The 16,756-nt window shown below is 42.7% G+C and overlaps 1 long non-coding RNA gene across 1 annotated transcript; it reads right to left on the reverse strand.

The window, feature by feature from the left end:
• Nucleotides 1–8,654: 8,654 nt before the first annotated feature.
• On the reverse strand, nt 8,655–10,352 carry LOC112613828. The gene is made up of 2 exons (XR_003117013.1): nt 9,955–10,352; nt 8,655–9,368 (listed from the first exon to the last, which is right to left on the reverse strand). It is a non-coding gene; the product is annotated as an uncharacterized LOC112613828 (long non-coding RNA).
• Nucleotides 10,353–16,756: the final 6,404 nt, after the last annotated feature.

Raw genomic sequence — 16,756 nt, forward strand, 5'->3', positions numbered from 1 at the left:
AAACCATCCTAAATGTTCATGCAATGTTTACCTGAAAAGAACATGCGCTTAACTTCAAAGGGAATTAGGTTTAGAATTGCAGTCCGCAAGTCCCATTTGAGGCTCTCTTCTTTGAGACAGCTGTTGTCTGGGGCTCTTGTCTGGCCCCTGCTGGGGCCTCTATTTCACAGCTTCTCAGGGCAGTCGGCTTGGAGTGACAATGGTGAGACAATGGCTATGACAGTTTCATCACCATCCTCATAATCATGCCTCTTATAAGAGCTTATAAGATGTTTTCACATATATGACATCACCTGATCTTTATAATAATCTCTGACTTATCTCCTAGGAAGAGGAAAGCAGTGGGCATTTCTACCAAGATAGAAATTATTACTGTTAGGCAATAATATGACACATTTAATAGCATGATGTAATGTTACTACTTTAGTCTTATCCAAGAAGAAACCAGTGTTTGGCAAAGTGATACAATTTAACTGTGTTCACACGGTTAGTCAGTGTCAAAGCTGGGACTCCCGTCAGATCTGTTCCCTGGTCTGGCACATTTTTGCTGTAGTCTATCATGACAAGGTAAAATGACAAGCTTCCTAGGTTCACTACAAGACTTGTATTTTATCATTCAGGGAGTATCAGAGGTTGAGAAATATGGTGACTCATGATCCTTTTATTTGTAGCTAGTGCTGTCTGTTCATGCTAATTTTTCTCTTTGTACATGTGGCATTAAAGGCTAATGCATGATGAGCAAATCTTTACAGACTAGGTATGTGTCATTTGGACTATGATGATAAAATGTGACTCAAGTGATATATTTCCATCCGAAATGACCTTTCATGCATTAAGAGTAGTGACTGAGAGTTTTGGAGGCAGACCCTCCAGAGTAGGAATGGAAACCCTTGAACTTGGCAAGTTACTTAACTACTGGAAGCTTGATTTCTTAATCTTTAAAATGGGGATAGCAATGTCTACCTTGTAGGGACATCATGAGTATTTAATGAGATAATACAGATAAAGTTGTTGATCCCAGCAAGATCCTCCATGAATGGCATCTATTATCCTTATTCCGAAGTTCTTTCCCTCTATATTTAAGCTTCTAGAATTGACATCTTCTTCCTTATCAAAAGTTGCTCAACATACAGAACCTAGAAGGAAAAGACTCTTTCCAAATAGCAAATGGCCAACCATTGTTTTAAATTGTTCAGTTGTGGAACTGACTTTAGAATCAGATGTGAGTTCAAATTTCAGCTGTACCAGGTGCCCTGGGAAAGTCATCTTCCCTATCCCAACTTCAGTTCCCTCATCTGCAAAATGGGAATCACGGTGTCTATTGCACAGTGCTGTTGTAAGAATGACTTGAAAGTGCCTGACCCAGAGGCAAAGCTGGACAAATGCTACTGCTGTTTTGGATGTTGCTGGTTTCAGAGGCCGAGCCTGTGTGAGGAGATGGCCCAGTGTGGGGCTGCGAAGCCTGGGGCTGCTGGCATTTTGGTGGGGATTTCCCCATTTGCTGCCATCTCTGATCGCTGCAGGGGCCTCTTCCTGCTGTTCCTTTCTGCTTGGCTGTGCTGCTCCTTAGAGTCCCCTGAGAGAAGACAAAGGTGAATAGAGTTGTTTAGTTTGGAAAAAAAGCATCTCAGGGGCAACCTAGTCATGGATTCTACCAAGGACTCTTAGGAAGAGGAGCTGTCCATTTGCTCTCTATCTCCAGGGAGGACCAGAAATGGGGATGAGGAAATGAGTTGCAGAGAAAGGGGGCTCCAATGGAGGGAAGAGCATCTTGCCTAGATGGTGAATTGGTCCTAGGAGGGCAGTGACCAAGAGAGCTGGGGACACCATCTCTGGAAATCCTTAAATGCAGGCATGAGCAACACGCAGTCTGGATCTCTTAGGTGGTAATCTGCTGCAAAAAAGGAGCCGAGACCAAAGTAAATAATTCCACGGGTTTTTATAGGAGAGAATCCCAAAGATATTCTGCACATTGGTATATGCACGTGACATAAATTAAACCTGGGCTAACACACAGAGAAGTATGTGTGATCAGGTACGTGTGCACACACACCTTTCTCTTTATGCTTTGGGTTCAAGGGAGCTCAAGAGAACAATATCAGGTACAGAAGCTATTGGCAGGCACATGTGTGGTCTCTTAAGACAATAAGGTGGGAAAAACAGAGAACTGGAAGACTTGGCTAGGAGCGGCTCAAAGAGGGAATTGGACCATTGTGTGAGTTCTTGTTGTGGAAATCAAGGGCCATCAGAATTTAGCCCTGGAATGGGAACTGTGCCATTGACCAAGTTCTTAGACACTGGCAAGGCAGCACACAGTATACGTTCACTCTTCATTAGAGCCTCAGTGATATCCTGTACAGGGGAGGAGATGGTGTCTTCATCTATTGAGCCCTTGGTTTTCAACTCAAGTGTTTGAATGTGTCATTCCTTTGTCCTGTGGCTGACTTCCTCTTAACGCCCAGGTATATGCTTCGAGTTTCCTTGCTCAGATTGGCTCTCTGCCATGGGGCCTACTCTCTTTAAGCTCTCCATGAGACTCATTGTTCTCCAAAGTGTCTCATTTGTTTACCTATTTATCTTCTACCCCCTAGAATGTGAGCCACATGGGGCAGGGATCCTATTATCTTTATTTTTATATTCCTTCTTTATGATAGCATACAGAAGTGCTCAATACATGCTTGTTGAACAAAAGATTAAACTGACTTTCCCAATAAATTGTTCTACTAAAAAGACACACGCATCCATATGTTAATTGCAGCACTATTCACAATAGCAAAGACAAATAGCAAGTGCCCATCAGTGTTGGATTGCATAAAGAAATTGTGCAATAGTACACAGCCATAAATAGAATAAAATCATGTCCTTTGCAGTAACATGGATACAGCTGGAGGCCATTAACCTAAGCAAATTAATGCAGACATAGAAAACCAAATACCACATGTTCTCACTTATAAGTGGGAGCTAAACATTGGGTACACGTGCATATAAAGATGGCAACAATAGACACTGGGGACTCCTAGAGGGAAGAGAAGGAGGGTGTCAAGGGTGGAAAAACTACCTATCTGCTATTATGCTCACTGCCTGGGTGAGGGATTCAATTGTACTTCACATCTCAGCATCAAGCAATATACTTTTGTAACAACCTGTACATGTACCCCCTGAATCTAAAATAAAAGTTGAAAAAAATAAAATAAACTGACTTTCCCACAATCCACCTTTGACTCCCAAGCCCAACACCCTTCCAGCTTGCTTCCTGCTTCCAGAAGACCTCAAACCGGGCAGCACAAATCCGAGATGCACAGAGTCAAGCCTGCAGCCAGGTCTAGAGCTGGACACTGCCTGATTCTCCCCTCTGCTCCGTTCCTTTAGAAGCTCCTTTTCCAACATTTGCCTTGAAAAGTCATTCCCAGAGGATTTTTATTTTTAATGGAGCAGGCTGCCAATAGAACTTTATTTATGGATTTGTATTTTAAGATTGTTGGGGATTTGCTCGCCGTGCGGTATTTGGGTGGATCTGGCCCGAGGCAAGCTGAGCCTCAGCACTTCCCTGTGGACTAACCGAGCACTTTCCTGAGGTTTGGCAAATGCCCTAGGGCTGCTTTCTCTCCTTTAGAGGACTGGGTAGGAGCCCAGGGCCTCAGACCAATCCATTCACTGCCACTAGGAAAACAGTACTCCCACTGGGGACAGCACTGGATGCCAGAAAGGAGGCCCTTCCTCTCCCTTCCCACACTCCTGGCTGTGTTGTGTGAACCTGGTCTTCTAAGAACAGAAATAACATCCTGTGCTTGCTCCCACTTGGCAGCCAGGCGGGTCCAGCGGGCCACTTGGCGGTCAGCCTGAGGAAGGAAGTCTCCAGGTATTGGTGAGAAAGTTGGAGGCAGGTTGCTGCCTAGAGAAAGTGCCTTTGGCATTTGTCAGGGTCACAGGGCAGAGGCAGCTCCAGGAGGGATCTCTGACTCTTCCCAAGCAGTGAAAGTTGGGAAGTGTCTCCCCCGCAGCTGTGGCTTCCAGCAGAGACCGGAGACTGGAACCAGCAGCACTTACAGAGATTTATAGCCCATGGAAAAGAGCTTCTCAGCTCACATGTTTACTTCGGAGAACTCTGTGGAGGCATCAAGGGCCAGGGTCAACATACACCACTGCAGCTTTGTCTTTCAAGCGTTTCGGGCCGCGTTATGTGTTTGGAAGACAGCAATGGGATGAGTGGGGAGTGGGGAGGGCAACAGACATTACTGAAAATTCACAAACATACATGGTTTGGGCATGTCTAGGTAGTGTATAGTTAATGATGATGTTCCCCTTTGTTCCTTACCACTTGGAGGAAAAAAGAAACATTTCCAGTTCTCCTATGTCAAAGGAAGGCCTGTTGCCAGGCCCTTCTTCTGCTAAAAAAAAAAACAAAAAAAAAACAAAACAAAAAACAAATCCTTACAAATTGAGAGTTCCCAGGAGATTGGAGTTAATCCCCTGCAGCTAACCAAGGGATAGTTGTCACCTTGAACATTGCGCCACTGTCAGGGTTTTTGGGGTGCTCTGCTTGAATGACTAAAGGAGACCCCCCTCTCCCATCCAATCCCCTTCCATGCCCAGGCTTGGCTGGCAGCTCTTCCCTCGCCTGTGTCACCTCCTTCTGTTCCTCTGATTCCTCCCCCTCACACTACTCCTGGCTCCCTCTCGGACCAAGTCCCAAAGGACATGGGGGATGCATAACCGGCTGGGAAGTGAGTGGCCACTGGTTTAATGGCAACCGGCACCCTCCCCTCTTCCAGGAGGAAAGGCTGTTTATGTGGTTTTGTAAAATATGCAGAAGCTATGAAAATAAGCGCTCTATCAATAATAAATGGAATGGAAAATAGAAGCAAACAAGTCAAAGAAAGATGCGGTGGAAGGTAAGTCAGTCAATTTTCTTTTAATTGCTCTGACGTCCGTAAAAGCCAAAGGAAGAGCAACCCTAAAAGTGTCTTAATCAAATAGAACGCCAGGAAGCCTGCAGCAGGGACATCTCTTTGGGAGAAAACACGGCGCAATCTGAGTTTAAGGAAGCCAAAGCATACTTAGGCTGGCTAAAGGAAATCCAGTTGAAATTACATTATAAAAACAGAAGCCAATTATTGTAACTTTTTCAATTACCGCAATTTTTGGCACAGGATTGTATTTTTTAGAACTTTATCCGTATACAAAAATTGAAAAGTAAGTATTTTAATTCGCTTATGTTCAGCTAGAGTGGCTTCTTTGCAAACTAAAGGTTAAATTTTGCCAAAGTGATAAGGAGCCAATTGTATAAAGTAAACTATTGTCACGAATGCTGCCTTTCCCCCAACAAAACTCACCCATGTGGTCATAGCTCATTACTCTACAAGGAAATGTACCACTAAGAAAGAGGGACATCTGCTTGGCTGCAGGTAACCTGTACAGGACTCCATCCAAAGGGCTTACTGAAAAGAACAGAGTACCAAGGGGTGTCATTATCAGTGGTCTCACCCCTAAGGCAGATCTGGGCCCCTGAAATAGTTAAACGTATACCATGTTGAAATGATGACAGACAGATTCTAGGGTGGTTCTCAGGCTTTCCACACCCTGCTGTTCACCCTCTGTGGACTCCCCTCCCCTTGGGCTAGACCTAGAAAAATACATCACCTTCTCTAAGATTCTTTCCTAGCAGAGTAGGGAAAGATTCTCCAGCTAACTTTGAAAAAGTCAGCTGTCATGTTTTGAGAGGGCTATGTGGCTGGGAGCTGAGGGTGGCCTCTAGGAGCTGAGAGCACGTCCTGGCCAACAGTCAGCAAGAAAGCAGGGACCTCAGTCCTACAACTACAAGGAACTGAACTCTCCCAACAACCTGAATAAGCTTAGAAGATGACCCGAGCTCCAGATGAGAATACAGCTTGGCCAACACGTTGACTTCAGCCTGGAGAGACCCAAGTAGAGAACCCAGCTATGCTGTGCTCAGACTTCTATGGACACTGTGAGAGAGTAGTGAGTTTTATTGTACGGTAATGTGTCATGCAGCAGTAGATAAGGAAGGCAAGATGCATCCCATTGCATAGGCTGCTCAATCAGCTGGCTCAACGAACCCTGCATCAGACCACTTTTCCAAGCTGCAGCCAGGAGATCCTTTCAAAACAGGAACCCCCTCTACTGCCATCCGCAGCTGCTTAAACTTCTTGGTGGCTTTCCTTGGCACCTAGGATAAAGATTAGGAAACTCCGGTTGGCCTACACAGCCTCATATCTCAGCTTCCCTCTCCTCTCCTGCCACACTGGTCTCCTCTTAGCGTGTGGCGTCCTCTGGGGCTGTTTCCCCTTCTCCTCCTCCTCACCTGCAATTCCTCCTTTCAAAGATGACATCCCCTCCAGCTTTTGACTGCTTTTGTTTGCTCTCTAATGCCTTCCAATAACTATTTTAAAAGGTTTTTCCAACACTTATCATTGTTGTCTACAAGAAAGGTAGTTTAATATAAGATCCTCCCTCTTCATCTGAATTCATCATAGGGTTTTAAAACACTTACATTTAGCTATTCTCATTTAGTCCTCATAAAACATTACTAATTCTCTCAACAGATGATTTACTTTCTCCCTTTCTATATTCCAGCTGTTATGCTAGGCAGTGATAGGCAGGGAACAAATCAGCGGGAAACAAATCAGGTCCAGTCTCTAGCTTCACAGAGTTTATGATCTAACACAAGAGTCATTCGCTAAATGAATATAGTGAATTTTAGAGAGACCAAGGGCCTCATGCCAGGGCCCATAGTGGAGTAAGTAGCAGAAGTGAGATTTAACACCAGAGCTCTGACTTCTGCATTGGTGCACACAACACAGAGTATTTTTCATGAGGCTACCCCATAAAAGCTATATCATTCATTCATTCATTTAAAAAATATTCATTTGAATACTTTCAATCTACCAGGAACTGTTCTAAACACAGAAGATACAAAAAGGGCAAAAACAGAAATTCCTGCTCTCATTCTGCCCACATTCTAAAGAGTTATTACTTTCTTAAGTCATATGTAAATAACACCCTTAGTGTAATCAGATATTCTTCAAAGACTGAATTTTATGGAGCATGTGTTTTTCATTCACTAGGGAGGCACATAACACTATGAGCTTTGCTAAAATTGGTTGATACAAGGAATACAATTATGATAAAATGTTCTTTATGATAAAACCACTTCACTATTTGGGGAATGGGCCACAGTAACAAGCCTTTGTCAATTTTTTAACATCTATATTAACAAAACAAATGCAAAAAATAAGACCTAGATGAATATATTTTTGTGAGTCCTTATTTATACAATAGCCAGTCTCTAATAATGATAACTGTGGCCGGGCATGGTGGCTCACGCCTGTAATCCCAGCACTTTGGGAGGCCGAGATGAGTGGATCACGAGGTCAGGAGATGGAAACCATCCTGGCCAACATGGTGAAACTCTGTCTCTACTAAAAATACAAAAATTAGCTGAGTGTGGTGGTGTGCACCTGTAATCCCAGCTACTTGGGAGACTGAGGCAGGAGAATCACTTGAACCTGGAAATCGGAGGTTGCAGTGAGCCGAGATCACATCACTCCTCTCCAGCCTGGTGACAGAGTGAGACTCTGTCTCAAAAAAATAAAAATAAAAATAAAAATGACAACTACAAGGCCTGATTATATATTATTTTCATAAGAAAGATCCGGGGAAAGGAAGAATGAGAGATGGGCATAGAAAAACAAGAAGAAATAGGAGAGTTGAGTGACAATTTTTGCAATTTCTTTTTCTTTTATCAAGACATTTCATCTTCTATCACCCGTCTCTCCTCCAAGCATCTCAGCCACCTACAAAAAGACTCACTTCAACTCCCAGAGACTGCGTGCTGAATTTCATGATGAACTCAAATGCTTTCTTCCCAGCCTTTCCCTTCATTCTCACAGTGTGGCCCCGCCTGCGCATATTGTCATTTAGCACGGATCAAAGCCTTACACTGAGAGGATGGAGTCTTTGGAGACAGTGAAATCTCAAACATCTGCCAGTGGGTAGATAAGGAGGCGGGGGCATCAGGGTGCACCCCTCAAATCACATCACATGTAACTATTGGGGTCAGGAAAGTTAAACCTCTCACTACAACAAATCACTACCACAAAATATCAATGAACTTTCACAAGGAAAATCAGGGCAAGGTGATCTATGTCAGCTATGCCTGTCTGTTTCCTCTAATGAAATTTTGACTGGTTCTTTTCACTTGCTAATGAACTTCAGAGACTCTCCATTCTACTTTATCTCTAGGTCTTAACATTGAAAATAGCATAATCATTTTAATAAAATGTTATCATTGCAGATCTATTTTAATATTTTATAGCATGATTCATTAATTCATCAAATATTTATTGTAGATTTACTGCGTGCTCTGAGAAATACAAAGATGAACTTAAGATCTAGTGTACTGGGAATGTTTGCCAAACTTGTAATTCTGATCTACTATCATTGGCTGTAGAGCTGAATATCACACAGGACTGAGTTTCATAATACGGGGTTATAAGTGATACTTACGGAGAGAGATGGAGGGGTCGTTGGGAGAGCTCAGTTTACCACAGCAGCCCTAGAGCTGACATATAGTGATCACGCAATCAACGTTCGTCATGTAAATAAGCAGCCAGAAGAGAGACACATGAGAAAGATCTTGGAAGTATGGTTTTAATAAATAGATCAGGAAGCTGCGTAGAAGAAATGGTGTATACAGAGATGCAGAAGGAAAAAGCTGAGCAGTGCGCTTGAGCTACTAGCTGCCACGCAAGCACAAAAGGGCTGACCCCAAACCACCTTTCCAGCATCGTGTCCCCTAGTTGTCTTGTGACCATTTCTTTGCTCCATAAACTTCCTTCTCCTCCATACTTTATTATTCAAACAGTGCTTTCACTCATATCTGTGAGCCAAGCTTGAGATCACGGGCAGTTTTTACTTTTCCCTTTCCCTCCCTTGACATCTAGTCAGAACAAAGCCTGAATAACATACTCCTGAAGTTCTTCTTGGTATCCATCTCATCCTCCTAAAACTTTCCTTCAAAAAACACTGAAAGTTCCCATTACCACCAGTCTTGTTTGAGATCCATCTTTTCTCATTGGATGCATGAAAGGCCTTCTTAATTTCTCTTCTTACATCCCAAGTTTCCCCATAGGCCATGCTCAGTACAACTCCCAGACCAGTTCTCTTGAAGCAGAGCCCTGGTACTAACATGTTCCCGTTCAAGAATTGTTAATGCTTCCCAATTATATGAGGATTAAAGTCAAGGCTGTGAGTCCAGCAGAAGCTCATGGACATTATGACAGAATTTGAGCCATTATAGGAATTTCTTCAGGTGATTCACATGGTTAAAATTACATTTTGAAAGTATCCTGTGAAATAAAAAATGGAAGTTAAGGCAAGCATGCAGGTCATAAAATGACTTTGGAGGCTTGAGAAAACCAGGCTAGAGGAGATAATATTCTATACCACAAAAAATTAGTGGAGGTAGAGAGAAGTAGATAAGTAGGAGAGCTATTCAAAAGTGGGATTGACTGCTCTTAGTGATGGGTTGAATACAGGGGGAAAGGAATTGGGGGTGGGGATGCTGCCCACTTTTCTGAGTAGAAGACATTTTGTTTGCCAAGATAAAAAAAAAAAGACAAAAGAAGAATCAGCTCTTCTTGGAAGTAGGTATGGACTGGGGATGAAGAAGAATGTTGAAGTCAGGTTTGGGCACGTTGAATTTAGGACGTGTGGATGGAGATGTTCAGGGACCCCTGGCCTTGTAAGACAGGGAGCTCAGAAGATATGTTTGAGCTTGTATGAATCAACATTTGTTGTGTGACAAGCCACCCCAGAAGTTAGTGTCTTAAAAACAGCATGTTTTATTATTGCTCATAACTTCAAGTCATCTAGATGTTTCTGTGGATCTGGACCAGGCTGGCTAATCTGGGCTAAGCTAGTTTATTAACCTACCAGTTAACTGATAGATCACCAGAGGACCAGCTGTTTTCAGAGGGCCTTGTAGACAGAAAGGGTGAAGGAGGTGTCTTTGATCATCAGCTCAGCCCAGTTTGTTCACTGGGCTAGGATAAGGGGTTCCAAGATCAAAAGCATATGTGTGCAAAACATCTTGAGGTACAAGCTTAAGACTGGCACAGCATCACTTCTGCATTTTGTTCTCCATAGCAAGTCCCAAAGGCAGCCAGATTCAATGGTTGGAGAAATCAACTCCACCTCTTGACGGGAGGAGCAATAAATATTTCTGGACAGGCTTTGCAATGTACCACAGAGCTGAAGAACAGATATGGAAGTTATCAAAAGATCAATAACAGAAGTAGGTACAATTTCCCAGGGAAATGGGTAGGGTGAGAAGAGAAGAGAGCCCAGAGCAGAATCTGGAACCCCACAAACACTATGACACAGATTGTAGAAGATTCCATGAAATAAACAGAAGTAGCACCCAGGGTTATAGGAGGTAACTAGAAGATGGCTGAGTCATAGCAAAGAAGATGATGTTCTAAGAAGGAAAGTGTTATGGTTTGAATGTGGTTTGTCCCCTCCAAAACTTATGTTAAAATTGATTGCCAAAAAAATTGCCAAGGTAACCACGTTGGGAGATGGGGCCTTCAAGAGGTGATTAGGCCAGCAAGATGAATTAATGTCTTTCTCACAAAATCAGGTTAGTTCTCCAGAGAGCATGTTTTTATAAAGCAAGATCATGCCTCATGTTTTGTCCTTTTTGCATGTACACTTCCTGTTTTGCTTCTTTGCTATGTTGTGATGGTATACAAGACCCTCACCAGAAGTGGACCAGATGCAGCTGTCTGATCTTGCACTTCCCAGCCTCCAGAATCAAGAGCCAAATGAACCTCTTTCTTTATAAATTACCCAGTCTCAGGCATCATGTTATAGCAACAGAAAATGAACTAAGATTGAAGGTATGTAATAAATGCCAAGAGAAAAGTACTAATCAGGCCAAGTACAGTTTCAGCAAGGTGTTTAAAAACAAAAAACAAAAAAAAACACCTAATATCTGAATAACACTTATGTAGCTGGATAACATTTAGAAATTAATTTCTGGGGTTTCCCCATGTATTTTCTCTTTTTCTTTCTTCTGTACTACTACTACTGGGGTCTTTCTGCCCTCCCCAGCTACTTAAAAAGGAAGAAAACTCTATGCTTTATTGCTTCATGGGTGGTCTGTGGCAGGCTGGAGGGCTCACTGTGCTTGCAAGATGTCTCCATCTTGTTTTCAATAGGCTAAGCTCAGAGGAGAAAAGAGCATTGGCAGAGCAATAGAAGAGAACCAGGACTTGGAAGAAGCAGGAGGCAGAGAGGTGCTTGATCCTGATTTTAATAAAAAAGAGAGAGACATTTCCTAAGACTAGAGAGGAGTGAGGCATGTGGATGACAGAACAATGGTATGCCTATCTCCTGCCCTCCCGGGGGTGACGCCTCATAGAAAGAATTGGCAAAATGGCGGGAACCCGGGAGGCGGAGCTTGCAGTGAGCCGAGATCGGGCCACTGCACTCCAGCCTGGGCGACAGAGCGAGACTCCGCCTCAAAAAAAAAAAAAGAATTGGCAAAAATGGGATCATAGGGACAGTGGTTGCCAACTTCTCCCAAGATTCTATATTCAAAAAGGAATCTGACCTTGAGAGCTGAGGGTGGGAGAGACAATGACTCCACCAGCAGGTACTTGGCTAAGCAGATTGTAATGACCAGGGGCCACCATCAGCACATTGGCTCATCATGTGGGCTCAGAACCTTAAAAAGACCCTGAGGGACTTTATGTCCCAAATAGAGTATGTGAGATGGAATTACAAACTAATGAGAGGCTAATTTATTCACAAATAAAGAAATGTGCTGCTTCCCAAACACGTAGGTTTGTGGAATGAGAGTCACCTTTGCCATGTCCACTATGTACAAGGCAATGTGTTAATGTTTTCAGTTCATTATCTTATTGAATCTTCCCAGTAGTACTGTAAATTCTGTTCTGTAATTATTCTGACTTCATAGATAAGGAAACTGAAGAGCAGAAAAATCTAGTCAGTTTTATGGGCTCAAACTAATATATGCGAAAGCATGAAGTTGAACCCAGATAAGCTAATGTCAGAGCCCTGTCTCTCAACCACCATGCCATTCTGGTCCTGATGATTTAAAGCATTTATCCAAATAATGCAGGCAAAATAAGAGGAAATAATAATCAAAGTTCATATGTGTGCACACAGACACACACACGAACACACACAAAACTCCAGTAATTGTACTATCCTCTTTTTTCTGGAATTTGGTGGGATGTTTCTGTACCTCCTAGGAAATGGCCCAGTCCACCTATTCTCTTGACTTGGCCTAGAAAGAGATAACCAGGGAAATAACAATAATAATGACAACAATAATAATGGCAGACTTGCAGGTAAAAGAAGGTGTAACAATCCCAGCACTATAGGAGGCCAAGGCAGGAGGATCATGAGGTCAGGAGATCAAGACCATCCTGGCTAACACAGTGAAAGCCCATCTCTACTAAAACTACAAAAATTAGCCAAGCGTTATGGCACACGCCTTTAGTCCCAGCTACTCAGGAGGCTGAGGGAGGAGAATCACTTGAACCCGGGAGTTGGAGGTTGCAGTGGGTTGAGATTGTGACACTGCCCTGCATCCTGGACAACAGAGCGAGACTCCATCTCAGAAAAAAAAAAAAAAGAAGTTCTGACAAGGAAAATGATGAGAAATGATCATTGATTTCCTCTGCTAATACTTAGGAATAGGTTAATGGCAGTCAGTTGGAATCTCTTTTAGTGAATAAGAAAATAACGGAAAGGAATAAATTAAGGGAGTACAGGATAAAAAAGAATAATGAAGGCCGGGCCTGGTGGCTCACGCCTGTAATCCTAGCACTTTGGGAGGCCAAGGCGAGTAGATTGCCTGAGCTCAGGAGTTCCAGACCAACCTGGGGAACATGGTGAAACCCCATCTCTACTAAAATATAATAATTTAGCTGGGCATGGTGGTGTGTGCCTGTAGTCCCAGCTACCTGGGAGGCTGAGGCAAGAGAATTGTTGAACCCGGGAGGGTAGGTTGCAGTGAGCTGTTATTGCACCACTGTACTCCAGCCCAGCCTGGGTGACAGAGTGAGACTCTTTGTCTCTTAAAAATACAAAAAACAGAAAACAAATAAAAAAGAAGAAGAATGAAAATAAAGGTAGAGCAGAAAGGGAGAAAAAGAACTGGTGGAGAAGAAAAAGCCCAGAGGGAAGAAAACAATGAACAAAAAGCAAAGGGCAGACTGCAAGGATTGGACTATGCTTCCCAGCCATCCAGCCCTAGGAAATCCTATTAGACAGCAAAAAATGAGATTATTGTATTTTTACTTTGCCACAATATGCAAATGACTCCATTTAGCTGTTAAACATGTTGTTATTGAATTCTGAGAAATTCTCTTCATAAGATGTAATATTTTTGTGACAATATTGTCAGCAATGCCAGATTGCTTTTCTATTTTGGTTAAGCTTTTATCCGAGTCTAGTATATGTCATCTACTCTCAGATTCCAAATGATTGCTTTTATTTGCAATTTTTGTGTAAGCAAGAAATAATAACATGCTTAGAAATGTGAGAAATGTGTTAACCTTCCCATTATTTTTCAGGGCCCAGGAGAATTAGAGGGTGGGCCACAATAGGGAATGTAATTATTTCTCATGATGAATTTTTATGTATGTTAATATCCTTGAGAGCCCACATATCTGTTATTAACCACATTCATTTATTTTGTTCCAGTCTTTGTGCCCCATGTTTTTAGTCCTACTTTTTGAGGCCTTTTGCATAACTGACAAAGACTTTTAAAACCTGTAAACAAAGGATTGTGAAATCACATTTTCTATCTCTGACACATTTATTCCTTCTTGGTGGCGTAACCTGAAGTAATTCTGACTATAATTCAAAAAGAAACTGGACTCTCAAGACATCTTGACAATCGCTGACACTATCATGACAATGCTTGTGGTTTCTGTAAATTTTTATTGATTTAGATGACTTTTCTGATAGAGAAAACTTTTCACCCATCCAGGATCAATCAATGAGAAATAAAGAGGGAAGCAAATACGAGAAATGTTTTGCATGATTCATTAGTCACAAAGCACATCTGTTCAGATCAGAACCATTTTGAAATCTGCTATATCTAGCTACTGAGTCCTGGACAATGACTAGTGGGTCAGAAACAATAGTGACTTTCTTAAGAATAAGAAAGTCTAGTCATCTAATCAGCAAAGACAGTAGTGCGATGGTTAATTTTATGTGTCAACTTGGCTAGACATAGTTGGTACCTAGATATCTCGTCAATCATTATCTAGGTGTTACTGTGAAGATATTTTTTAGATGTGATTAACACTAAATCAGTAGACTTTGAGTAAAGCAGGTTCCCTCCATAATGTGGGTGGACCTAATCCAATCACAGTTGAAAGTCTTAAAGGAAAAAAGACTCACCTCCCCCCAGGAATTTGCCAGCCTTTCAACTGGAACTGCAATAGCAACTCTTCCCTAGGTCTCCAGCCTTCTGATCTAACCTGAAGACTTCGGACTTGCCGGCCTCCACAATCTCTGTCAGTCATTCTCTCTTTCTCTCTTTCTATGAGTGTGTGTATGTTTATGCATATTTAAAAATCAAAATCATATAGAAATACACACACATACATCCTATTGATTCTGCTTCTCTGATGAACTTTGTGATTACTACAGGTAGCTAGGACCTACTTCCTAATTATTAACCTTCAATTAGCCAGGCTTATTCTACCCTTGCTGGCTCATTGCTGGTAGCAAGGTTTAGCCAGATAACCGAAGAGTAGATAGAGAAACCACATTCTAACACCATTTTCCTGATTGACAGAGATTAACAGGTTCTTTACTTTCACATCAATAGAGATGCCTAGGTCAATGAAGATCTCCAGGGAGTCACTTAAGATAAATCTTGTTATAAGTAAGACCACACTGGAACCCCCCACAAGCATCCATTTTAAAGATTTTCAGCAGAATGGCTGACCTCAAATCAGACAGAAACATTGAGGCAAATAAGGACCGACAAAGGCCTCTAGATTGATATAAACTAAGTCATTGGAGGATGTATCAATTAGCTTTTGCTGTGTAACAAACCACCCCAAAATGTAGGAACTTAACTGTTTTATTATTATTCCCAAGTCTGTGGGTTCACTGGGCAGTTTTGCAGTCAGCCATTGAGTTGGCTGGGTGCTCTTGGTCTGAGATTGGTTACTCAAATGTCTAGTAGTTGATGCTGGCTTCCCATTGCTCTCCAGGGGGCCTGGGCCACAAGTCTCTCACCATCCAGACTCCAAGGGCTTTGTAAAGGTTTTGTTTTCTCTCAGGCAAAGCATTCAATGTTTGCATGCCAGGGGAAAAATATCACCTAAACCCCAAGCGCGCACATTGTTTTATGCCAGGTGATCTGATGGAGAGGGAGCAAAGGTCTCTTCTGTTTCCTTAGGCCATGGATTTAAAACAAATCAGGCAACACAGACTGCTCCCTTCTATTTGGTAAATTATTTATAATGGCATTTGACTAGAAAATATAGCCATAGACTTGGAAATAATAATTTTAAAAAGAGTGAATGTGACTCTATGAGGGAAATGGTGTGCTAATCCAGGTTTTGTTATCATTTCAGCCTGATGGCAGATTGTCCATGAAATCTTTCTAGATTCATGGAGGGAGAAGCTTTGAGGAAATGAATTCAGGAATCTCATGCAAAAAAAAGAAAGCGGCATAAACTTTACCCCACCCCAGACCTGATATGAAACCCTAGGCGATCCCTCCTGCTCAAATGTTCATACTGTGTGCCCTGAGTTATTACCTAACAGTGGTCATTCTTCTAATAACAGATCCTGGGATTCCTGAAACCATGCTTTCTCTCAGTGCCGTTGTCTCCGGGCACATACGCCATTGAGACAGCGACATCACACACCCTCAAAATAGCAGTTGCACAAAGCAAACATTTGCCCCAAACACGTCAGACTTTTGACAGGCTGCAGCATGATAAGTTACCAGACATGTTCCCACAGGAACCTGCGTGAATTGATTGCAACCAGACTCACTCGATGACAAGTGACAGACAGCGGATAATGCAGGGAGGTCAGGTGGGCTGCCAGGCCCAGAGCCAATTGCTCCCTGGAGCCCATCAACAAGGGACGGGACTCAGCAGGACCAGGTCGGCAGCCATCCTGGTTAGCTTCCAGCGGGTACAGGGAGAAATCACAGCTGGCAGAAGCCCGGACTTCTGGTGCCACTCCAACACAGTGAGGGTAGAGGAAGGTGAGAGGAGGGTGTTACTCTTTAAAAGAACTCAGATTGCATATGAAATGCATCTCTTTCTTCTTGCTTTTGATCCCAAAATGAAGAGTTTAATCTCCTATCTGAAAAGAAGCTCTTCCTCTGCTCTCCTGACACCAACAAACCATCAATCATTGCCTAGATTTCCTGAACCTCTCAGTACAGAGGCTTCTAGGCCAAGAAGGGTTGAGAAAGGCCTCCTTCCAGCTGAGGACAGTGAAGTGTGGTAGGAAGCAGAAGTCTCCCAGAAAGGGCATACCTTGTCTGATCCCTCCCTCCGACAACCTGCTCCACAAAATGATGTGGGGAGAAAGGGGTCATGGCTCAGACTCTGGGAACACAGTGGCTTAAAAATTGATAAGTATTCAGACTGGACTTGGTCTCCAAAAGCCAAACATCCTTTTCCCAGCTCTTCTGACTTCTCACTGCTGTTTCAAAGAC

Source organism: Theropithecus gelada, chromosome 1 (genome assembly GCF_003255815.1).
Source record: "Theropithecus gelada isolate Dixy chromosome 1, Tgel_1.0, whole genome shotgun sequence".
In the NCBI taxonomy this organism is placed as follows: domain Eukaryota; kingdom Metazoa; phylum Chordata; class Mammalia; order Primates; family Cercopithecidae; genus Theropithecus; species Theropithecus gelada.